Raw genomic sequence first — 26,086 nt, 5'->3', positions numbered from 1 at the left:
ACTTGATATATTTTGCAGGATTTAATTTTGTCCTTAGGAAAAGAATTAAGCTTTTCGGTGGAAATCTTAAAAAACAAAAGGAAAAAAGAAAAAAAAAAGAAGTGATGAGCCACTGAGCTGGTGAATGTTTTGCTGATTCAGACATGGCAGTAAAGGCATCAGAATTTATTTTTGTTGAGAATTTTTTAGGTAAAACATTCTCATTCTCCCATGAACTCTAGTTTTCCAAATATGGAAAATCCTTTCAGAAAAGGCATGACTACATACTGTGATCCTTGCCTTGGTATACTCTTCCATGTTCGGTCAGCTTGGTGCTTGGTGACTTCCTGTCCGGAGTTTGATTCTGCATCTCTTGTATTAACAGCCCTTGATGGACTCATTTCAGTATGTCCTTTTGATTCCCTTTATTCTTTTGATACCCTGAAAATATAAGTCGGTGAGTTTCACAGGTCAGTTATGTTTTGTTGGTAAAAGTACTTTGTTTTCTTTCAAGTCTTCCCTTTGAAAATTTCATTTTATATCCCCTCCTTCCTGTATGGTGAAAAAGATTGAATATCTGTTCCATACTTACTTTCTCTGGGTCTTTCATGATGCTGTAAACCTCTGTCTTCCCCCTTTCTGTCCTCTGTCATTTCTTTTTCATTGTTAAAGAGCACTAGTCTGCTGCTTCTTGCCTGCTGTGGAAGCAGTTTCAGAAATTTTATTGTGCCTGCTGCCCTCCCGTGTAGAAGCAGGGAAAAGCCTAGATTGGAAGGGACATCTGGAGATCATCTGAGTCCACCTACAGTTGACAGCAGGGGTTTGTATTAGGTTATCCATTGGCCCAACAAGACAAGCCCTGAATTACTTCCAGCAAGGGAGATTCCACCACTTCTCTGGACAACCTGTTCCAATGTTTGGTTGTTCTCACAGTGAAAAACTTTTTCATATAGACTGATGAAATTTCCTTTTGAAGCAACTGATGCCCATTGCTTCTTGTCCTGTCACTGTGTCCTTGTGAAAAGAGTACCTCCATCTTCTTTATAACTACCTTTTAATACTGAGAGAAAGTGATTAGACTGCCCTCTGCTCCTTCTCTTTTTTAGGTTGAGCAGACTGAATTCCTTTGACCTTTCAACATGCATCAAGGACTCCAACACTCTAATCAACTTGATGGCCCTTCACTGGACCATCTTCAATATTTAAATGTCTCTTTTGAAGTGGGAGTCCAAAACTGGACACGTTATTCCAAGTGTGACCTAACAAATGCCAAATGAAACAGTGACAATCCTTCATCTGTTGGTTTTACTTTGGCTGATGCTGTCAAGGCCCCAGGTTGGTTTCACTGCTGCAAGGATGCACACCTGATCCAGTCAGTCCCTGGTCTGCACTGCTGTTTGGGATTATTCCATCCCAGACACAGGATGTTACGATTATCTTTGTTAAACATCATTCAATTCATGTTGGCTCAGTCTTCCCGCCTGTTGAGATCTCTGCATGGTGTACCATATACTATATACCTTGTTGTGTCTTACTCTATTCTTTCTCACAGAGTGTGGAGCAGAACTGTGTGCATCAGTGAAGGTATGGACCCATGCTATTTTGCGCAACAGCATAATAATAACAAATAATAACAGCAATAATAATGGTAATAATAATAATGTTCAATTATGCTAATACTAATTCTTATTATTAGTTGTTATTATTTGTTTATTATTATTTGTTATTATTTGTTTTCTGTTTTGTTCTCTGTTCCTTTACGGCTTATCAATAATGTTATATTTGCCTTTTTGACCACCACTGGAGCTGACTGGTTGTTTTCACAAAACTGTCCATGGTGATTCTGAGATCTGTTTCCTCAACAGCAATAGTTAATTCAGACCCAGCAGTGTATTTGAATAGTAAGAGGACTTTTTCTTCTCCATACATATTCCTTTGAATTTATCAACACTGAATATCATCTATTATTTTATTGCCTAGTTTTTCAGCCTCAAAAAGAGACAACTGAGATGGGATATGGTTAAATATGAAATGGTAATGTTAAACAAAAACAAGTGTTCAGTGTTTCTCACAATGCAAGAAACAGAAGTCATCAAAAGATGTTGCAGAATTTTTAAAACATAAGAAAATACTTTTCTTTCTACACTATTTTAGATGCTGTAAGTATGTGCAGTTTTGATATAAATTTGAAAAATATATTTAAAAGTGGTCTGTCAAGACTGATTAAGGACAAAACAGTCCAGGCTCAGAAAGTCCCAAACACAATGATTACTAAAATTTCTTTACTTGACTGATTCTTAATTTTTTTTTCACCACGAGTATCTGTTGTTAGCTGTTGTCAAAGGCAGAGTACTGGACTGTGTGTTGTGATCTAGTATAGCCATTTCACGTTACACTTCTGAAGAAAACCTTCGTCAACTGCTCAGTCCATCTTAGATTGAAGTTTCCTGAATAATTCTTTAATGTTTACTTCCTTTTGTTTCTAAAGGTCCTCAGAGAACCAAATGTTGTTCTTAACTGTAAAACATAGCCCTAGAAAACTGATGTATAGCATGTAATCTATTTTGAAAGAAATCATGGTGAGAAAGTTCATTGCAAATAGCGAAATGAATGTGCACAGAACTGTGTTGGAAAGATTCATAAGCAGCTGCTCCTATACAAGTGCTTGTACATGTGGTAGTGGTCAGGATATATATAAGGAGCAAGCTTTCCCAAACTCACTGAAATTTGAGAAGAAGACTAGATATTGACATCATTTTTTAAATAAATGCTGGGGAGAGTCCACAGACTGTGTTTCTGAGCAGTATATGGCTGAAATAACTAGTGATGCTTACATGACTCTATGTTTTATCTTGGGGATGTTATGCCTAGCAAATTTACACCCTGTGACTCCCTTTTTTGTTTACACAGAGCACCACTCCATTTTTAAAATTCCCTTATCTTTTGCCAGACATCATTCTCTTTATTTGCTAGATATTTGTTACTCATCCTTTGGTATGATTTCCTGTTAGGAGGGCATCAATTCTAAAATTTTTGTTGTGAGAATTTCTGGCAAGTTGTCATATTTTTCTTCTTTCACTAGCAAATAATGGAAGTACACCCTTGGTTGGGTGTTGCAGCTAGTTCTGAGATGTAGAGTGAAGAGTCCTTCTGGCTTGGGGTTGAGGTATTCTCTCCCTCCTGTTTCCTTTTCTGTTTTTAGGAAAGAGAGTGGAGATGAGATCAAGCACTTCAAACTTCTACTGCCACTGAAGGAAGTGATCCTGTCCTCCTCCCACCCCAGTGCTTTATTCCCTTGTCTGTGTTCTCTCTGATGTTGCCACAAGTGTTTTTGGAAGGAACTGCCCTGGGTTAAACCCACAAAGGCAGCACATTAACAAGAGATCCAGGACTACATTTGGTAGCAGCATCTGTTCATGCCAGCTTAAAGTGTTAACACTATAGCTCAAACAGGCTTTATTTGCTAATATTTGCAACTTCAATGAGCAGCTTTTACACTTCCAAATGGCTGTATAGCAGGGTAATCACATGTATCTACGTCAGAACTATTCCCTTGAATTGGTACTGAATGTCTAAACTTGTTAAATTTTGGTTTTCTTTTCCGATCTTTGATAGAGAAATAAAAAAATGTAACTTTAACAGTAGAGCCTGTAAGACCTCAAAAAGTAGTATATAAGAGGTTAATTTCTGATTTTCCCCCGTGAAGTTCCCCATTGAGCTACTTGTTAGTGTAGAAGTCAGCTTCTTACTAAATAAAATGGTATCAGTAAGTGCTTGTTAGCTGAAGAGATGGCCTGTAACTGCACATTTAAGTTAATTTTAGCAACTATTCAGACAAATTCTCACCTCCTCCCCTTCACAGATATGTTCTAATTTCCTAGGAAAAAGGCAGAAAAAAGCCTGAAAAGGATGTTTCCAATTAGTGTGGCTTTCACATATTTAAATTCTATCTCTCTCTGCCAGATAATTGAATAAAATGTGGTACATTCTTTTGATCTTTGTCGAGATGATGTAGGCTGTAGATATTGTTTCGTTATACAGTTCATGTTGACATAGATAGTATTATGCAACTTATAGCTTCTTTGGCACAGCTCTGGAATCAAGTGTTCAGCAGTGATTAATGACCAAGAATACACACACCTACTGTTGAGTTGATCTCTCTAATCTCTGTTTCTGTTCTTTCTCTCAATTCCAGAATTAGTTAATGCAGCTTCTGTGAACACAGTATTTCTGGTGACTTGTCATACAGCTTGTATTGCCAGCAGTTAGCATAGTGGTAGCATAGAGCTAATGATCATTAAAATCTCAGTTGTCTTAATTCTTTCTTATTATTGTATCTTTGATGCCCTTTCTCTGTCTTGCAATTTTTTATTTAGTGTTTAATACAGAAAAGACTTTTAAACCTGTGCTAGACTTTTTTTCAGTCCTTACACACTGTACAATCAATTAATACCCTTTGATATGTTATGCCAATTAAGTGATATGTGTGTTAACATAAATATTTAATTGTTAAAGGAGAGATCACTTTGTCCTAAAGCTTTAATTAAATTAGATGCTTTTCAGATGATTACCAAGATGAAACAGTCCATTATGAACATTTGCCACTGCAGGAGATTTCTGCTTATTGAAAGACAAAAGGGTAATTTCATCTAGGAATGTTGCAAACTGTACGAGTCCTTCATACTGATAAGGGAATTCTCTCTCTTTTAACCTTGATATGTACTGTAGTAACGAATTTATGAATCTTTAAATTCAGTCGCATCATTAAAGTGGGGATATGATGTTAGCACTGTCAAGTAAATGATAAGGACGAAAATTTATCTACATAACAGTTAAAGAGATCAGAGTCAATACCAATTTGTCAATAATTATCATTGCTTTAAAAAGCAAAACTAACATGATAAAAGTAGGCAGCTATGGATCTTTATTGTATACCAACTGGAGTTTGAATATTTACAACGACATAGTCTTCACATGGCAAACTGGAGTTTTAGGAAAACTAAATATCCTTGACACTGGGCTGCTGAGGCACCTAAGCTATAACTCCCATGAGATACTTTCATGGTAATATGGAATCCAAGTGTTTCATTATCAATCCAAAATATTTCTGTTTTGGGGCAAAATGTTCCTGTATTGCAGTTTTGCCTAATTATCTGAACATCTTCCACAGATCAGAATCCTGTTTTTTGATGCATATATCTCCCACTGAAAACACGTCACAGCAGTTTCCTTCAAAATACAGTACAGCTCTGCATAATGTATGATAAGACTAGAGAGATGTGCTATGTGAATCAAAGTTTTAATGTCCTAGTTTTCCAGATATTATTATCTATTCACTGTGTTTTTAAGGGAGCTCTGATTAAGAATCATGTCAGCTGTGACACGCCATAAAGCCAAGCAAGACTTTCAGTGAGAACCTGAAAAAGACTCTCTCTGAACATATTTTAATATTAAAATCAGTATTGGGGAACCCGGTTCTTATTTTGCCAGGGGGAGGAGGATTGCATCAACTGAATCCTACTTGCTGACAACACGTTGTCACTGAAGATCTTAGGGCAAGCAAATTCAAAGCACAATAGATTTTCTCTTTGTGTCGGACATGGCAGTTCTTACTCAAATGATTGGTCTGTATTTGCTTCTTTGTATTTGTTGACCAGGTCTCCAAAAGAGAGAATGCAAAAATTCAACCCTCCTTGTCACATACTGCTAAGTAGCTGAATGCCTGGCTTGACGTGAAGTTTTATCTGCCTCCTTGCTCTGCAGAGCATACAAATGTCAGCAAGGCTGCTTAAATATAAAATAAACAGCTCAGCTTCACATCTGAGTGCAATCCTGTTGTGGGACTAGACCCTCTCAAGTTACCTGAAATATTTCCCTTCCCCAGTATCGGACTACTGGAGTCTACTTGAAATTTCAGGCTAAATGCAGTTCTTAAATAGGCTGCAACCTTGTGGACATTTCAGCCATATCCTTAGTTGCTTACTGTCTGGGGTAGACACCTTGAAATAGTCAACCGTGTGTCTGATGCTAAGGTTATGTCTACACAGTGAGGGAAATTGTATCTAGATTAAAATGGAAGTGAAAATCAAACACCTTGCTATTTCTGCAGGAATATTGGGAAGGGTTCTCTCAATAATGTGAGATGCTCTTCTGTTTTGCTGTAGGGCAAGATGTGACTGCTTAAGCTGGAATGAGGGATTTCTGTTGTTCCTGGGGTCGTGTCCAAGGAGATAGTGAAGGAACAGATTTGTGGAAATGCTTTTAGGGTCCCAGGCATGGAACAAGTCTGAAATGAATTATTTTAGGTACTTGGATAATTCTGTTGTCATGTTGTTTTCTTTAATAAAAACTGTTTACTGAGCAGTATATTACTGAGTGCATTTATTGAGCAATAGACAAGATTTATTTGATAATTTTTGTATTTTTATAGTTAGTGGTAACTGCAAAAAAAGAGAGCAGTGCGAAACTGTTTTACGTACTTTGAATGATTGAGAATGGATTCTGTTTTATTTAAGAATTTTAAGTATCATTAAAGTAGTAAGCTAGAGAAGGTGCTGTTTGGCTGAGTGCTTTACTGTCCGCTAGCAACGTAGCTGATAAATCTCTATTGAAAAATCATTTGAAAACCTAATACATGGGATGAGTGCTTACTGGGTTATGGATGTTCATTGTTCACTTTTCTAGCTGTATTTTTGTGCTCTACTGGGACAGTAAAAGGAGAAAAGGACTGGTGCGAGTGCAGGAGCATGAGGGTCAGCATGAGTATCAGGTTGAGAAAGTGGGAAGAAATCAGACCAGTGAGGGGAAATGCATAGGTTTTCTTATAGGTGTGAGCAGAGAGGCAGTGTGGTGTCTGCATAAACAGCAAAGGAGACGTACACATTTTAAATGTATTCAAAGCTGACTTTTCAGTCTGAAGTTACTGCAGTTTTGCATATGCTAGCTGAAGGGAGGGAAGTTAACAAGTCACAAGACAGGCTACAATAACACAATTGGGTTTTTTTCTGGAAAATCATCCTGATTTTGAGCGGGATTGACTTTATGCTTTTGGATCTACTGAAGTTGAGAGTATTGTGTATCTATCTAAGTCCTTTGCCCAGCCCAGAAAGGATGAATGGACAGACCAGTTACTCCTCTGGCTGTACTGGATCTCAGTGGCTGCCACGACCCAGCTGCAACCTGGGCAGAAGGGGTTGGCAACCAGAGGGCTGGGAGCTGCTCTCAGGGCACTCCTATTTGGGGAAGGGGAAAGGGAGCCCTTGGGGGAGATAGGAGAGAGAGTGCTGAAGGACACTGCAGCGGGAGGTGCCTACAAAATAAAGGAGCAGACCCATGCAGTCGGGAGGGATCAGGAAAAGCAGGCATTGCTTAATGCCCCATTTGGGACATTAAGCTGCCCCATCTCTGCCCTTGCCAAGCAGCAGTGCTGGAGCTGAGGCAGAACTGACAAGAGCAAGACAGTCAAGGAAAACCTATTCTTCATCTCCTGCCAGCTTCCCTTCCTCCTGCTGCACTTGCCCATGCCTGCCCTTGCTAACTGGAGTAAGGCTGGAGGACAAGACATTTCCATTCACTCGAGGAGGTGAACCTCACATATCAACAGCACTGTGCGGGTGGTTTTGTCAGGGAAATTGTGTGCAATGGGAACTAAGCTGGGCAAGGGCATCCTAGAGTAGTGTCTGAATCTAAGTGTAGACAGGACCACATATGACAGTCTGCAGAGAAGATTCTCCAAGGCCACTAAAAATGCCATTAGCTTGGACATCTGCTTGACAGCTCACTTCAGCTGTTAACTGAGATACCCACCTTTAAAAAGCTTGCCTGCCCATAGTATGTGAAAGGCTGCATGGGAGCTGCAGTGGGATTGCTTTTGATGCCTTTTGCCAACAGAGGGGAAGGCACAGTGCACTCTGTTGTGTGCCACTTTTTGCCTTCCCTCTGCCCATGTCCTCATTCCTCTCCTTGCTGATGATGCTCAGCAAAGCATCATCAGGGTAAGACAAAGTTGGTGCAGATTCAGTGAGCTGTCCTTACTGGCTCCAGACTGACTGAAAATGCTGCTACCCAGGGAAAATTCTGCACAGGAATGGCTCGTGCCCTTCTTCCTCATGTCATGTTGACCTGGGGCTGTCCAAAACAGCACAAGCACACATATGCTGCATTTAGCCGGTTGCAGAATCTAATGCCAACCGTTCTGCACTGTATGATCATGAAATGTGGGGAAAGCATGGTGTTTGCCATGTTTTAAGAAAAAAACCCTTTAAATTAGAACTTGAGCCTGCTGAAACAAGTGACTTTGTGAGAATAGGCTTGTGATCCTAAAGCAGTCATGCATACCCACATAGTGAATCGGAGTAACCCCAGTAAAATCAAGAATACAACTCTGGGGAGAGAGGATGTTTGATTTGTATAAACATTATTCTTGCACATGCAGATTGGTACCAACTTACCACATTGATACAGTTTTGTGAATACAGTCTTTGCAAATAACTGCGTATGCAAACTCTTTGTTTGCAAATTAGAAGTCATCTGAAAATTGAGCCTTAAGCAAATTTCTTCGTAGCTATATACTAAAAAATGTCTGATGCCCTGTATAATGCAATGAAGAAGCTCAGGCAGAACATTGATCTGCACTAACAGCATTTGTATTTTTTTGTAGTTACCTCTATGCTGGCCATGTGATTCGGTGTGATGTGAGTGAGATGTTTGTACTAGTACGCAGGAAACCCTTGAACATGGAAAATAGTACTTACTAAAATAGATCACGTTCCCAAGGGGGAACAGCAAAATGACATGAGATTCGTAGAATAAGGAATAACTAAAATTGCCCAATTATTTAAACTGAGGTATTTTTCTATCAATATAAGATCTTGCTGAGCTTCCAGAGCATAATTTAGAGTAGGCATTTTGCCTGCAGTTTACGATATAAATATTTTATATGATATCCCACACTATTAGAATAATAGAGGTAGTGTTATTTAATCCACTCCTGGCAAAGCAGATGCTTGCCAGAATGCATAAAGCACTCAAGGAAGTGTTTTTGTTGTAGCTGAAACTAGTTGGTAGAATGATTTATCTGAAGTTAGGTTCCTCATTATGGAAGTGGATTTGATGATACTTGTGAGACACAATTTAAGGTTGTGTTGAAGGCTCATAAAAAAATTACGTAGTCGATGGAGATGTTGTTAACAATAGAAGGATGAAAAAAGCCTCCCTAAAAGGTAAGCAGGTACCACAAGACTCTTGGCTGGGTAGGAGGACAGGGAGGGGGCTGGGAGAGACTCCATGTCTGTGAATTCTTTGAGTTGGACTTAGTAGAAATTGTGACTACAGATAAGTGGAGTTGAATACACCTTTTGAAAAGCAGTTGCAAGCATAGGAACTACAAGCCTTAGCAGAGAGCATGCAAGTGCTGTGATTTCTGTGTAGTGGTCTCAGAAAGTGTGTTGCAACCCAGCAGGGATGGAGAAGTTCGAAGTTTAATAAAGCTTTTCCTAAAAATACAGCCTTCGGAGTGTATTTTCATACCTCTCGTGACAGTCATTGTCTCTCTTATTCTTTACCTGCAGCACACTTTTCAGTTGCCTATAGCGGATATACTCTGACTACAGTCCTTGGGTCTGAGGTGGGTATTTGGGTGTCATAGGAGTTAGGGTAGGTGGTCCAAATACTCCTTCTCTAGCTTCCATTTCTACAAAGTGGAGGGGAGATGAATATTGATTGCTAAGCACCATAATTTTGCACACTTGAGCCAGGGTTAAGTAGTCAGAATGGCATTGTTGCTAAAATCCTATGGAAAACATTTGATGCTATGCCCTTTTCCCCTGAGGTGATTGTGCCTAAAGCTGTTGTGCATAGGGAATGATAAAAAGACGACCATTTGTTGTGTGCATTTGTTATGTGATATACGATGTCATTCAGCACTCTTCTGTTTATTTACACTTTGTTTTTCATGCTTATTGTAGCTTTTATTAATGTGTTTGATAACATAGCATCAGCTGCAAGGCAGAAATGTTTACTCTGTTGGGGTTTTGTTAAACTTTTCAGTATAGATTAAAAAACTTCAGCAGCCCCTGGATGGATAGGCTTGAGTTGGAAATTTACGTGTCAGTAACAAATATAATGCAGATGAGCCAGACAGGAGAAAGGGAAATTTATAATAAGGGACTGCTCTGGCAGTATTAATCTGCCTCATGTAGACTGTGTGATGAATCATCCCACATTGCCACAAGGACTGCTGCTGCTGCTGCTGAGCTCTGCCAGCAAGTGGGACAATAAAAAGTGTGCATGGAAGGGTGGAGGGGAGGGCACATGTGAGGGATTAGGAAAGGGACAAAGAAAGAACAGCTATTTAAAACTGGACATCTCAAGCCTGGCTAGTAGTTTGTGTTATATATAATTCAGCCAATTCATTGGGTAAATCATGTCATATGCTCCATGAAATGCAATTTGCTTCCATGGCCAAGCATGACAAAGGTTTCACAGAATTGCAGTTGGCAAAGAGCTCTTCTAGGATAGTTAATTCAGGGCCTGTGAGATTGCTGAGGCATCTTGTCAGAACATTAAATAATCACACAATGTCATGAGGGAATATCTAATTAACAGCCCAATTTCTCAAGGGTCTGAGTACCTGTTACAATGTGCGGAGAACCCTTAATTCCCACCGACAAGAGCGGGAGCTTAGGGTGTTCCCAGCAGGCATTTAGCGGGATTGTGACCTTACTTCATTTGGCTGGGGTAAGTCCAGGCCAGTCAGGTGAAGCAACAGTAATCAAACAAGACAAGATAATGACAATTGGGTTACATCCCAGCAGGAATGTTATTGCTTGCAGATGATGGAACATACCCCAGTGTGAAGCCCCTGTAAAAATTAGGGCCAGATTTAAGGGTGCACTCTTAGTGGTCAAATTTGTGCCTTTGAGAAAGATCTGCCTGTACTCATCCCGTGCAAAAGATCTGTAAAAGGCAACATGAACCCTTTATCAGCCCAGACTGTCATCCTGTGGGAACAAGTGACAGAGTTCCCATCCACGGTTCAGTCCCAAGGACTTCAGTGATTTAGGCAACCTCATGAGGGCTGTCCGCCTTACAAAGGTAGACGGCATTTCGTCCAGTGTTTGGGAAGCATAAAGCTTAGGTAGAGTCATTTCAGGGAAATTTGCATGCTGAAGTTCCCTGAGCAGCATTCTTGGTGTGACTCAAGAGACAGAACAAAATTTGAGGTGGACAGATGGAGACTTATCAGTAAGACTTTTTTCCCTTCTTATATACCTGCAGCTGTATAAAGGAGAAGAATGTTAGATGCAATCAGAAGAGAATAGACATTGTGTTTTGGCTTATGACACTTCTCTTAGGCAGAGATGAAGGTAGAAATGGTGTTCTTTTTTGGTATGAAGAAGCGTTACAAAAGGAGTAAATGAGAAAGGAGCATGGCATTATGTTAAGCACTTTTGGGAGAGTGAAAAGTTAAAATCAATCTCTGTGTTGTCAGGCTCTTAAGTGAGGAATGATGCATTAGACTACCTGATTTTATTTGATTTGTTGGGAAACCAGAGCTGCTATGCTGTTTCTTGAACAGAATTACAGGCTTCATTTAAAGAGATGCAAAGCGCACACATCATTCTGGAAGAGATCAACATAAGCATTTTCTATATCATGAGTAATGTTTACTGGAAGAAATCAAATTACTGTTACACAGACCATCTGTTTTCTTTGCATGCAATCATGTAAGTGTTTTAGGACAAGCCATCCTTTTTAATCAATTGTAAATCTCTTATGGGAAGGCACTGTTTTCTGTAATAAAATCTATTTTTATGACAAATGTAAGAGTTTTAAATACTGGTTTCTTCTGCATAAATATAGTGTACATATTGTTCATAATATGAAGAGTAGGGGTGTACAGCATTAGTTATTATCTGTCAAGAACTTAATTTTAGGGCTTTTTGGGTAGCCATTTTTGGATATTTGTTGGATCTGCAACTCACTGATGTTCAACTATTATAGCAAACAAGATAATGAGTAATACAGTCCATTTATAGCCTGGGAGGTTGCTTCCTACCTACATTTAGTAAACATAGTATATAAGGTCTCTATTTTGTAGGATGCCTACTGTGATAAAAGTGAATACTGGGGAAGATGATTGTCCATTGTCTCAATGCTTACATTTGGAAAGACTGAAGAAAGAAAGGCATGGCTTGTTGGAAAATGACCCTATGGAATGACATTAGAGAAACTTGAATTTATGGTGTAAGAAGAATTCAACAACAGAGTGTGAGATTTACTTCATGTTTAAGGGTGGCACATTCATAGATGTATACGGTCTCGTTCATTTTAGTGGATACTTAATTGAGCCTGTCATTTTATTTTTTTATCACTTCTATCAGTTTCCCTGATTCGTATATTGTCTTCGGGTACACATAGGTTGCTCTTGAATTCAGAGGAGGCTGAAGGTCTGCATCTTAAGCAAAGTCTCTGATTTCAAAAGAAGCTGTGTGTGTGCAACACCAGAAGTTGCGCTGTATTGTATCAAATGCCCATGAAATAAAAGAAAGGAACAAGAACTGTAAATAACACAATTGGGAATTCCCTGAGAAGGTTGGCTGTCCTTCTCAATGAGGTTGGCAAGCCTAAATTTCACTTGTTCAGACACTTTCAAATCAATGGTATTTTGTCTGAATAATTAAGCTGCTTACTCAGGCTTTAAAAGTGTATGGTGCTAAATTCTTGCTTTTTCTTGGGTAAACATGAAGAGGCAAAGAGGGAGAAACAGATGGAGCGTGCACCTGGACAAATGATAATGTCTACACTCTGGTGCCATCCCATGGTACAGTGGAAGCTTTCTGCCCAGGGAAACATCAGGTGACATGAAAGGCCCCTATAAGTCCTTTTGTGAAGGCTGGACTCAAGATCTCTGTGTCCTATCTAGCACCTACCTAGACTTAGAGCTTACCTAGATCAGTCAAGAATCTGATGAGAACTAGGTCATCAGTTAATCTTCTTTTATTGGTCTGCATTAATTCAGTAAAAGGAAAAAAGCAGAACAAGGTGAATGGCTTACAAAATCATATAGGTAATAGAGAGTGAAAGATAAAATAAAAAATAAAAATGCAATTAGTAGTGGTCTAACAGTTTTACCCCGTTCACAAGATTTTCTATTCAAATTCAGCATCTCTTCTTTCAGAAAAGTATTAAATACAAGATAAATTGTTACTTTTTTTTTTCTGGTTTTTCTTTTTACTTCCACCCTTCTTTTATTCAGAGAGAAGAAAACTGCAGGCAAATTAAGTATTTCATAGAATCACAGAATCGTGTTGGTTAGAACAGACCTCCGGAGGGCATCAACAGAATCGTGTTGGTTAGAACAGACCTCCAGAATGCATAAACAATGTCCTAGTCCAAGTGAGAGAAACTTAGATAATGTTGCTCAGGGTCTTGTTCAGTTGAGTGTGGAGTATCTACAAGGATGGAGATTCACCAGCCTCTCCCAACTACCTGTTCCTCAGTCTTCCTTTTGCTGCCGATGTTCCCCTAGAAGCTCATCTGGTTGCTCGTTGTGTCCCTCACCAGTTTCAAGTCCAGCTGAGGTCTGGCTTCCCCAATTTCATCCAAGCAGGCCAGAAAAAGAAGTTCTGCACTGCTCCCAAGTAACTCTCCCAGCCTCTTCATCCTCTGTCTGTCCAAGCTGCCCTTCTGCTGTGCCTGCATGACTTTCCACATGGCGAGCTGGGAAGTCCCTGTGCACTGGGGAGGCTGTCCTCAGGAAGCAGTTTGCTCTTCTGGGCCCCTTTGCTGTCTTGGATTTCAGGAGGCACATTTCAGTTTGAGCTGTCAAAAAAATTGATGCAAATGTTGGGTTTAGATTTTTCAGGTCATTTTTCTTACTTCCCACCCTTCCATCTTCACATCCCCAAATCTTTTTCAGCAAGATACAGCAGTGTAATCTGAAGGATAACAAAACATTGTATTTCCACAAAGTTTTCTTTTTTAGCATGATTTTTCAGTTGTATGTGAGTAACTTCACTACAGATTTTTTTTTTAAGTGTTTGTTTGTTTAGAAGTTGCCAAGTATTTTGACTTTTTTTATGGAAATTTTTTTTTTAGCCAGAACTTTGGAATAGTCACCATGAGTTCTCTAACAGCTTCAGTAGAATAGGCACTATATTTTCCAGTTGTATGGTCTGTTTTTATCCAAGAAAGATATATCAGTGTATTTACAATTGTCATAGAAGATATTGGACTAGTTCTAAGAACAGTAAATGCTAACATTGCTGCTTGGAAATTATCATATTTTTACTATTAAGAAATAATTCAGCAAAATAACTTAATTTGCTTAGTGGTAAAGAGAGTGGTAAATTATGTATTACTGTTGTCATAGTTACATTGTATTTTGATATAGTAGTTGTGTTCATCTAAACAGTAATAAAATAATTTGCTCAATGAGCAATTACAACGAATATCTTAAAATAAAAGTACAGAACTCCTGACTCCATTTTAAGTGCAGTAAGTAGAGAATACTGCTGTTTATTTTAAGAATTTCCTGTGTCTGCAGTGCTGATTACACTGAAGTGGGATCAATGACAAGGTGCCATACAGGAGACTTTATTTATAGTAGCTTTATAACTGTTCTAAAGTGAGACGATAGATTTTGATACCCATGACCTTTAATAGAAAAATCTCTGAAGAGATGTTTCCAGTTTCACCTCCAAAGTTACCCATAGTGAAAGTCCTTTGTATTTTAGGCTTTGTGAGGCAATTAAAATAATTACCCATTCTTGGTTGGTTTCCTTTTTTTTCTGAATTATTCCAGTCTCTTGGCTATTCAGTTGGCAAATCAGAAAAATTATTCAGGGGAGCTCTGAAATCCTCAAAGCTAGACATTTGCCCGTTTCTGCTTTTAATAATGTTCTTAAGTGCAGTATGTTTGGCGGTTTGCATGTTTGCTTTTCTTGACCCATGGCAGCCCAGTGGCCGTAGAGGATGTGATTTGTGTGTGCGTTCCTAATTCTCCTCTTCCGCTTCTCTATCAGATGCACTCATTTTCTGAAGGAAATGGAGCAGAAAACTGCCATAGATGATTATCATGCTTGACTTTGAACTGGTCTCCCACAGCTCACTTGGTGGTACAGGGAGGAAAAGAGGGAAACAGAAATGCTTGGTCACCATTCTGACATATATTTAGGTCTGACCAGCTCATCCTTAAAGATGAAAAGTCTATAGGTATTCAAAAAAACCAATGAATAATCTTTAAGGAAGACATCTGGAGTGAAAAACAAGTAGAAAAGATAGTTTAGAGAAGGTACAGGAAAGAGTGTATGCATAGAATGATGGGATTGAATGAATATTTCAGAAAGCATCATGATCATTGCTGTACTACCTGAACAGTGGGATAGAAACTTTTAAAATAAATGCATTTAACACTGATGAAAGAAAAACTTATTTGAAATGTACTCAGTTAACTAGGAGAATTGATTGATATAAGATACTGTTGAGTAAAACACTGGAAACTCTCCTCACACATATTATTTCTCTACAACTAATAGGGCAGCATAAAAGATTCTGGCATTTACTAAGCAATAATCCCCCTAGGCTGTTTATCTGGAAACCATCTGTTGGGGGTTTTATTCCTCAATATTGGCTACTGTTGAAGGCAGGAGGTAGGAACTACTTGAATTATAGTATGATTGGAAATGATTGTTCCAGTGCCTTCATACGCCACATTTGGTCTCTATATCCTCTCTGTCACAGGAAACCATCTTACACTCAGAGCAAGAAACGCAAAATTCACTTGGCTGTCCCATATCTCTAAGGGACCTGATGCATGAGTGGACTAGAGAAAGGAAAGAGAGAAAAACTCCAAAGACCTACAGATCATCTTGCTGGCAGGGTGAGTAAATGTCTCGGCATCTCAGTCTTTCATTGTCAGGTACACAACGAGTGATCCTGCTTTAAGCATTGCCTCAGGAATTTCCTCTCCAGTAATTTTTGAGAAAAACATGATAAAAATGTCTTCTGTTTCCAGGTGTCTGACACTGCTGCCCTACATGTGTTCAGAAGTACTAAGCCAGACACCTCCTATATTTTCAGTTTAAGCCTTGAACATGGATTTAATACAATAGGCAGTTCTGTGTCATGGGGTTTTTTAAGCATATTGTGCTGTTAAGGCCCTTTTCAAACTGGGTGGGTGAACAAAAATATCTAACTATTACTGAATCAGTCCAAACTCCTCATGATTCAAAAAGAGATCCAAAAGAGGAAAGAAAGGAAGAAAACTCATTTTCCCAGTGCTGACTGTACTTAGACTCCTACAGATCTGGGCCTGTGTTCCCTGCTTTCCCTAGGCAATTTTTTCTTGCTTACAAAATGCAATGGAAAAAACTACCTAGCTGAGAAACAAATGTGTAGTCAACTTAAGTGATAGTCAGAATCTAATGATATGATCCCCTTTTCTTTCCGGGTTTACGTGTTCCAAAAAGTGGCAGTGGCAGAGACCGCAGCAGAGTCTGGCGCATTTCCTCCAGTTCATAGCAGTAAGCCAGGATGTCTGTTAAGTACCAACAAGCCAATCCAACAGATTCAAGAGTCCCACGTACAGAGGATGACTTATTTTTCAAAAAGATGATCCAAATCGAAACAGATGACTAACATGGCGGAAAATCCAAACTAAACCTGAAGATTACCTCAGAGTCCTCCATCTGGTGGTTTGTGTCTCTACAAAAGACACAATAAAAATGTTGCCCTCCTCCTTTGGGACGGCTGAAACTCCCTCTGAGTGTGTGCTTCCCCACTATATTTGGTCCTGCCCTTTTCTATACCCTAAACATTAGCAAGGCCCGGTCTGCTTTTGTCTTCTGCGCCGGGGCAAAAAGCATGAGCATCAGTAGAGCAAACCCATCTTCCCCGCAAGCCAGGCCCACTGGACACTTTTTTTTAAAAGAAAATGTAGAGCGGCTGAATTATGGTTTTAGCTGTGTGACAGCCCACCCCAGCTAGGAACCTTAAGGCAATTTGCCAGACCCTGCAACACAATAGAACAAAACGAAGGGTACTCCAGAGGACAAGTACTTTCCCGCCAACAGCTTTCTGATATGCAGTGCAGTATCTATCAGTATAATAGTTCCTTTACAATTGCTACTAGATGATGTGTTTAGTATAATATTAGGCTGTTTTTCTTAGCATACAAGCAATGTTTCCACTTTGATGAAAGTCTGCTTTTTCCTACTGCACGTTCTTTGAGGGGATCTGTGTAAACACGAAGGCTGTCTGGACTGTGCCTTACTCTCCAGTTAGAAGAAGGGGAATTTTTGCTATTTTTGCTTTTTGTTTTGGTTTGGGTTTTTTTGTTTTCAGTAAGTACTGCTCTGAGTGTGCTGAAATATTATGCTGATGCACAGAATTTTTACAGAAATCAGGTTATTCCCTTGCCCACTCTGAACATGATGGCAACAGCAACAAAAGCCCTGCTCTCTGTTTCTGGACTCTGGAATCCATAGGAAAAGGTGTTCAGGGGCTGAGGAGTCACTTTTCTGCTCTAGCAGCTGTTTCTTGCATCCTTATGGAAAAGGCAGTGGAGCAGATACAGCCTGTGGGCACAAGTTTGTCCATACTTCATAAATAACACAGCATCTTCTTCAACAATGTAATTACACTCTCTTGTTTTAATACAGTAGTGTACTTTCTGAACTGCCACTTATTTCTCCCTTAGTTCTACTTTATTTTATGTCATATCTGTACAATGGAGATGAGCTTTATGTGCATTGACACAGTGATGCCATTAAATGAGGGCCAGTATGACTGAGAACAATAAAGGTGTTCAGTAAAGGTGTCGTCAACATAGTTGAAGATTAAAGTTAATATTATTTTTACTCTTAAAATCATTTCTATGTGTATTGCTTTTGCAATTCACATATAAAATAAAATCAGCCTCAAACTCAAATCTTATTGAAGCTTCATGAACATTACTACAGGGAAAATAAGAAGTTGGTAAATGATTAAATGTATAATTAAAGGTTTCACATTTAATCCTGTCACTGCAGTGATTTATGGTTTCCATTATTTTGTCTAAGTAATCCACTTCTTTTTTTCGAGTGTTTTTTCTTTCCTTCATTGTTGTTAGTGTCTGTAATCTTATGGTAAGGAAATTTATCACAAGGACAACATTTTTGTCCTCAGCTGCAAGGTACAGAGGAGAGTTAAATCAAAATATAGAAGATGCAACACACTTCCCACTGCAGTTGGTGGGAGAATTGTGAAGTGTTTACGATGTTGGGCCAGAAATGCTTTAAGTGTAAGAACAAAGGGCAGGATGTAGTCTCTGTGCTGTCATATTTAGGGCTGAAACAGGTGTCTTCAGTAGCCAGTCCCAGGAAGGCTCAATAAAGACATAGGGCTGGGACACACAATCTCCCCCTGTAGTGCATGCCAGAATTGGGTGGAAACCTGCAAACGCAGCAGAAACTGCCTTGAAATAGCCCATAGGAAAGGCTGAGCAGAGCCCAGTGCCTACAAGCTGCAGAGTCCAGGCTCTTCTCTGGAGGTAGGTCCCCATAGCAGGGTTTTTTAAAAGGACTCATCAGGCTTCATGGTCGTCATTGCAGCCTGACAGATATGTGGAATCTCATTGCTTGTGTGAAACGGAGGGCTCTTTCCTTCCTTACCAAGTTGCCCAGCCACTGAGCTGTGCTATCCTCTCACGAGGCTTTCTGCCAGCTGCATGAAATTTGCAACTTGGCTCTGACAGGGCTGTAGCAGGACTACTGGACCACTCCCCGCCTCTGTTTTCCAGACCAGCTTGTAGTTCTACTGGAAAGGGGGTGTCCACGCCGCCTCAGGGTGGGAAACGAGATCCCTCACACTCAAGTGAGTGCTCCAGCTGTACGCTTGTGTAATACAGGATACTACCTCTTCCAGCTGCACCCTAGAAAACAAGGTTGTTTTCTGAGGAGTGCAAATCTGCATGTGCCTGTTAGGTGTATGCTGAGCAGATCTGAGATTTTGGGCTTAGGTGTTGTTTCAGGATAGCAAGGGCTCCTGAATTTGAGATGAGCACCTTATTGCTGAGGTGGAGTGGTTTGTGGGACTTTAAAGACAGAGTGAGAAATGAGCTTCAGCAGCCACTGAACAAGCGTTTTCTGGTGACAGTTTTCATATTCAGCCACATAAATTTGTATGTGGTCCAAAATTCCTCTTGACCAAGAACCTGCTTAAAGAAACGAGATTTCCCCTCCTATCAACATATGGCACTAAGATTCTCCTCTTAGAGTCATTTCACACAAGAACTGCTGTTCTTTTCCAGACTATTGCAGGATAAAATAGCTTGGGTTTTATTTCTGGTTGGGAGTTTGAATTCACACCCATGTTGTCTTCACCGAGAGCTGTTAATCTGAGCAGAAAAAATATGTTGTCTTGTCTTCACTGTTTTGACCTAAATATGGCTTATAGATGTACTTATTAACAGTTCACAGCAATGTTTAATACAGTTTAATTATGCTCTGTTGAAGGTATTGTAATTTACATTCTCCATACTATTGTATAATGTTATTGTGTTTCTTCTTATTCTTTGTCTCACTGAAAATACTGGGGCCATTTTGTTTTAATCCTCTGCAACAATTACAGTAGAAACTTCTGAGAAGAAGAGATGTTTACAGAATTGTAGCAGAATAAAAGAGCATAAAAGTGAGTTTTCTTGAGAAATGGTTATGTAGAAAAGGACTTCTGTTTTGTCTTTCTTTAGTATGTCTCTCTGTCTTTTGGGCAAGGTTTTCATTGCCCTAATATTTTTCAGCTATTGTTTCTTTTTTGTTGTTGTTTCTTTGTTTGTTTGTTTGTTTGTTTTTTTGTGGCACAGTGTTTTAAGATAGGGAACCAACAAGAACATGCTGTTCCAGGAAGTTATAAGTCATAACTCCAGTGCTGCTTTTCTTAATATTTTTTGAGGATGATATTGCTGCCTTTTGAGCAAATGTGTGTTTGTTTTAGGGAAGGACTTGTTCACATGAAACTTGTGATTTTTCCTTGAGTGATAATAGCTAGTTTAAGATCTAGCAATCTGCATGAGAAGTTCCTATTACTCTACTCAATCACCAGACCTTTAATTGGCAGCCTGCCATTTTCACTGCCATTGCAGTCCCCATTTGAATCAGAGGTCCCTCAAAATTTCCTCACAGCTTTCTTCAGATCTGACTAACTTAATTAACAGTTGGTCTTTACCTCTCCTTCAGAATAATAATTAAATATGTGCAACAAATCCAAGCTTACAGCAGTATTGTGTTGTACCCTCTTATTCATCTCTTGCTATTGTTGAAAGTCTCTTGGTGTAATTCATTTTATGGGTACAAAAAATAAGTGTAGTATCAGCTACCCTTTAGGATGGTTGAGATTTCTAGTCTTGCACTGGGAAGCACAGGTGTAGGTCACCTCATAGCGAGGTGAATGGTCCCAGTGATTTCAGTGGGCTTCCTTGCATGAGTCGGGGTTTAAAGAGTGCAGCATTTGCCTTCCTCATGAGAAGCTTCCAGAAGAGCATTGCTATGTCCTGCCATCCATAATATTTAGCCTTGTATGTGCTTAGGAGTGAATAATTTGTATTTTTGAACCGTCATATACATGCTTATTTTGACAACACTCTGGTTGGTTTTTTTTCATTTATCAGACAAATGCCTTCTTTTCACAGTAAACTGAACAGCTTTTGCTTCTTCTGAGCCATAGAAACCCAGCGGGTTAATTCATTTGAGCTTGAGGATTACTGCCCTTTTAGCGTTTATGATCAAAAGTGTTAGCAACACCCTTGAGGCAAACTCTTTGCTGGAGCGAAATGGCACAGGTTATTTGAAGTAAACTGGCTGAGCCATTCCAATATACAGCAGAGAAGAATTTGGCCTCTGATCCATATGCCAATGGACTATACTGGAGTTTTTACCTACACTACTGGCATATGAAAGAGTACAAGTTTGCAGGCAGAGTATTTTTTCTGTCTTCTGCCTGACTTAGTGTTGGTTGGACTCTCTAGATGCTCCAGCATTACATATGTCATATTTAAATTTAAGAGATAGAATAGACATTTTCATGGACTGGGAAATCGTGCAAAGTTTGAGGCCTGTAGTGTAGGATACAAAAATTACAGTCAAGATCCCTGAGAATGCAAGTTCAAAACAGAAACTTTGCTGCTCAGATGGGTGTCCTGTTGAAGTAGAAAAGGTCCTTTTTTTATATCTCATAGTACCTCTTTTTGCCCTTTTAGCATGCAGCTGTTATGTGACATTACAGCTGTTTCTGAAAACAGAAAACATGGGCAAAAACTGCTTTCTGTAGATCACAAGGAAGAATAGATACAAGGGAAATGGTACTTGTTTTCTAAAATGCATATATTCTGTTATACATTGCTGAATAGCAGGGACAAGCAGCTAGGAAGAGTTGATTCAACAAGAAGTTTATGCAGAGGAGAGTTAGCATTGTGATGTGAATGCATGTGCAAATTTTTTATTGCTTACTTGCTTCCAGGCTAAACTCCCATCACAAGAACCTCAAGCCATGAGGGGCCTCAGGACCCGCATGAAGATAGTTTTTCTGAGAGGGGATTATCACTTTTTTGATCACTGAGTTCTTCAGGAACTTTGATAGGCATCATGAAAAGCTTCTGGCTGAAGCAGCGCATCTGCAATTTGACTTGGTAAACAGAGACGTGCAGAGAGCATGGCTGCTGCCCAACACCTCTGACATGGCATCAGGCAGACCTGGTCCCAGGGTGAAATACCCACAGCTGGTTTCTGCCATTTCAAACACAAGACAACACTGCACAAAAAACAGACACTGAAGCTGTTCCTTTAGTTCTCTCCTGTTCTGCTGTGCTGAACCCAGATGATATAATTCACCTGCTCGCCTCGTATATTTGCTACGAAGGAATAAAGTGCTATTCCCAAGAGCTGCTGGAGTCAGACCATCCTGGAATTTGTGGCAGGGACCCTACTTTCTTGTGGCACTATAACATACCAGGATAAAGATTTGTAGCAGAATGGGATACACTCAGAGAGAGAAATAAATCATGTTAAATTTAATGATTGTGTGATATACCCTGATTCTCACTTTCCAGATTTTCAATAAAAACCATATAAAAATTATTATAAACACTTTGCAAATATTATTGGGTTAACCTGGACTGTTAGTATTCAGGAAAGCAGCACAAGTTGTCTGGAACTTCATAGCCAGACCTTTTGATGTAACAGAAAGGCAACATTTCTTTTTCTAACCACCTAATCCATACAAGAAAAAATTACTGAGAGAAAGACTCAATTTATTTCCCACAAACCAGTAACAGCTACCTCTTCTTGCTTACCTCCCACTGCATCTGCTTTGATGAAATAATTGCATTCATTCTTGCTGAAATATTAGCATTAAATAATTAATATTTGCATTTAAAGCAATGTGTGTTTGAGCATCATAGTTAATACTACGTTAAGGTGGAAGATGTTATTTTATTCACTGTTTCTGGCAGCCCAAGGTTGTACATAGAGCTGAAATTTATTAAGTTGCTCTTCCAATTGTAAGCAACAAAAATGCTTCTGTGTTGCCAGACAAATAGTGAACTTGGGGTACCTTTATTTAGCAGCTTTTAAAGATTGACAGCAAGGCAGCAATTGCTCTGTGGTATTGTAGTTTTACAGGCTAGCCTAATACATAATCATGTTTTTTGATGGATACAAAATAAGACTGAAAGTATGGCAACAGTTTTAGTGAGGCTTATTCCTTTTTTCTTGATATATAGTTTTGTGGAGTGGGAGGGGGGATTTTTGAGGCCGAATGGAAGCAGAATAATTCTGATGGGTTTGATAGGAGAATGACTGGCTTCCTCACTTGTGTGATTGCCTCTAACTGTTGTATTTAAGAGGCAGTAAAACTTCATCGATGGGCAAGAAAGATGTTTTGGAGCAATAAAGATTGAAAGTTTATGAAAATGAGAGGTATCTTAAGTAAATGAGGAAAGCCTGTGGGAAAGGCCAGAGTGGCTGGAGCAATATTCAAGTGCACAAAATAAATCTGGAAGATGGGAAGAAAAAGAATTGGTGTGATGGGATTGATAATATTTTTGTTCCCACAGTCTTTGGGATTTATTCACTGTTTTGTCTTTATGCATATAAAGATACCTCCCACCAACGTGGGTTTGAGCGTATCTGACTCCACTTACTATATTAAATTTTTCTCCATACTCACCAAAACTTTTTGAGAAAAATACTCTAAATTACAACCGCAGGTAACTTAAATGGGTTTCTGTTAAAATGGAGAGATCCTTAAGTAAGCAAATTGAATATCAAATCCATATCTGCACAGCTCTCTAGCCTTTGGCTTTTTTTTTTCCTCAGGCAACCCTGGACTAGCCTGGGAGATTTTACTGACTTCAAATGCATTAAATATATTGATCTGCAGAAAGCTTTGGCGTCAGGCTGTCTGTAGCCTGTGTCATGCTGTTGGAAAGGAAATGCTTTTGCCTCTGTCTACAGAAGAAACAAAATGAAAAACATTATCAGGGTTTCACATCACTGTGGAAGCTGGAGAGACCAGGGGAATTGGCTAACAGCAGCTGTATTGCGATTAGTGGGAAAGAGCTTGGCTAAGAGTAGCCCTGATTCTTTTTAGCATCTCCAAAAACTTTAAACAGTGTATTTTTGGAAAAATTATTTGTTCAGAAATAACCTGTATAGTCAGTATATACCTTCTCACCAGGGTCAGCAGCATTTTGGAGGGGATACTTTACTTGTCCTTTCCCATTTATAGCATCATGTTCTTTCTTCATAATGAGGCTCCCTTGATGTCAGTCTTCACTGAGTTCTGGACTAGCTTCAAGCTGTGAGGGGATCATATAAAGCCACTTAATTTTGCCTCCTATTTTTCTTTACTTTTTCAGTAAGTGGATTAGGTTCAGTGATTTGCCCTCATGAGTCTCTTAGTGCTTAATCAGGTGAAAGGTTAGTTATGCAAATACCGCTCCCCTTGCAATCACAACTCATGCAAATTGTCCTCCATCATCTTCTCACAAGAGCATGAAGTCCAGGCTCCAGCTACAACAGGGATTGAATGGTTGTAGTTTTTCCATTATAGAGTTTAATTGAAAAAAATGTGACTTTGGTCATTGAAACCAATCTGGGTTCACCAAAAACAGTAAGAGGATATAACTGCTGTCCTGAGTCACTTTCTACTCCATTGAATAATGACTTTTTGCCCTCAGTAATTGCCTGAAGAAACTTTTATTTTAATCAGGCCCAAATAGGACTTTCAAACACCTTTTGCTGCCCTGCATAAACACATCCCCTTACAGTATCCAGCACCTTAACACCACACACTACACACAACTCCCCTGCCCCCACCAGCACCAACCCACATTTCCCTGGACCCATCACACTCCTCTCTTCCCTGCCAGACAGCACTGAGCTACTTACTGCACTTTGCCATATAGGACATCTTCTACTGCTGTTACCAGCAACCCTTGCATCACACACATATCCCTAATGTGCAGGTTTCATGCAGCCACAGGTGCCTCAAGTCCCTGCCTCTTCCCTCGTGAATGTAGTGTAAAGTGGTGCAACGGGGAGTGCCAAAAGGAGTGGCAGTGGCATGGCACCCCTCTCCTGAGCTAGCCACGTTGGATTTGAGAATTAGGCATGCTTCTGGGTGCTCTCCACTCTCCAGAGAGGGGAGTTGGTCTGAGTTTTGGGATTTTTTTAAAATATTGCTATATGAATGTTCATCCTTTTTTTCTTCCTAAAACATTTTTGTAAGTATTTCCACTCTTACGGTAGTTCACACCTCAGTGCAGATATTGCAGCTGTTTCATATGCTTTTTATTTTATTTAGGTAACATATACTCTCATAAATTATACAGGATTCCCTTGAAAATTTCTTCAGGGATCCGTTTTTCAGAGTGTCAGTGCCACCTTCACAGGTGCTGTTGTTTTGCTTTCTTAATTCTGATATTTGATTATCCTCCCAAAGAGGAGGAGAACCTTCCTGTAAGGCCCAGGTGAAAGCTCTCTCCTCGTTACAGCCAGTTCTTAGCTGGTGCCTACCAGCCAGTACTAGAGTTCATTTATGCTGTGGAGCTCTGCTGGAGTGAGAAAAGCAAATTCTTCTGGTGAGATAAGCCTGCCTTGCAAATGGAAGTAGGATGTGTTTCGTAGACTGTATCTTGCGGTTAGTTATCATAAATATGTAAAATAATATCTAGTTTCCTGAAGGAAGTGTTTTACCAGAGTGGTTTATTTGTGTTATCATTCAGCTTTGAAATGCAGTATCATACAGTGTATAAATAAGGGTGCTGATGGGGTGAATTCAAATTATTTTCTGTTGTGTAGCTGTATGGTATCCTCTCTGTGGTAATGAAGGAAGAGGGATTGTAGGCTTGTTCTTTCTTCAGTATCAGGGCAGAGGTGATTTACTTGAAGAAAACAATAGGGCTGCTTAGCCTATCTGGCACTAGTGGTTTAGGGTCAGATGAAGGCAGAGGCGGCTGAGATGTGGGTGAGATGGGAGAAGAAGAGGACAGATTTGAAGTTGTATCTTGAGCTATGTGAACACTGGTGCTATTTGATCTTTGATCAGTGTGACCTCTGCTATTTAGTAGAAACTTAAATTAGGAGTATAGGATTGGAAGGGACCTCCTGAGTCATCCTGTCTTTCCTCTTGCCGTCACAGCTGCTGTAGTATATAAATCCCTTTGGGAAGGCTGTTGTAGTCCATCTTCAATTTAGCACGTCTCTCTGCCCTGTTATAGGCTGGTTGTTCCCCAGCTGAACTCCTGTGAAAACTAGAAGCCTTATAATTTTTGGCTAAGACAAGTTCAAAGCCAGTTTATTAGTATTTGTTTTGCTGCTAGTATTGTCCTTTAGCTTAAATGGTTTTGCCTCTCTGTGTGTGAAACTTTCTCAGGTTTTATTTTTGTGAGATTTAACAAACAAAGGCCTGTGAAATTTGTCTCTTCAGGTAAGTGGGATGGGGAGGTGGGTTTTGTTGTTGTTTTGCTATTTTGATTAGGTGGCCTATTTTCTCCATTTTCCACATTGTTCTTGTTTTAGGATGTGTAAAGCTATGATCACTCAGCATTTCAAATGATTTTTTGCACCAG

This window comes from Gymnogyps californianus, chromosome 2 (assembly GCF_018139145.2).
Source record: "Gymnogyps californianus isolate 813 chromosome 2, ASM1813914v2, whole genome shotgun sequence".
Taxonomy (NCBI): domain Eukaryota; kingdom Metazoa; phylum Chordata; class Aves; order Accipitriformes; family Cathartidae; genus Gymnogyps; species Gymnogyps californianus.
Note: the sequence above shows the minus strand (reverse complement) of the source record.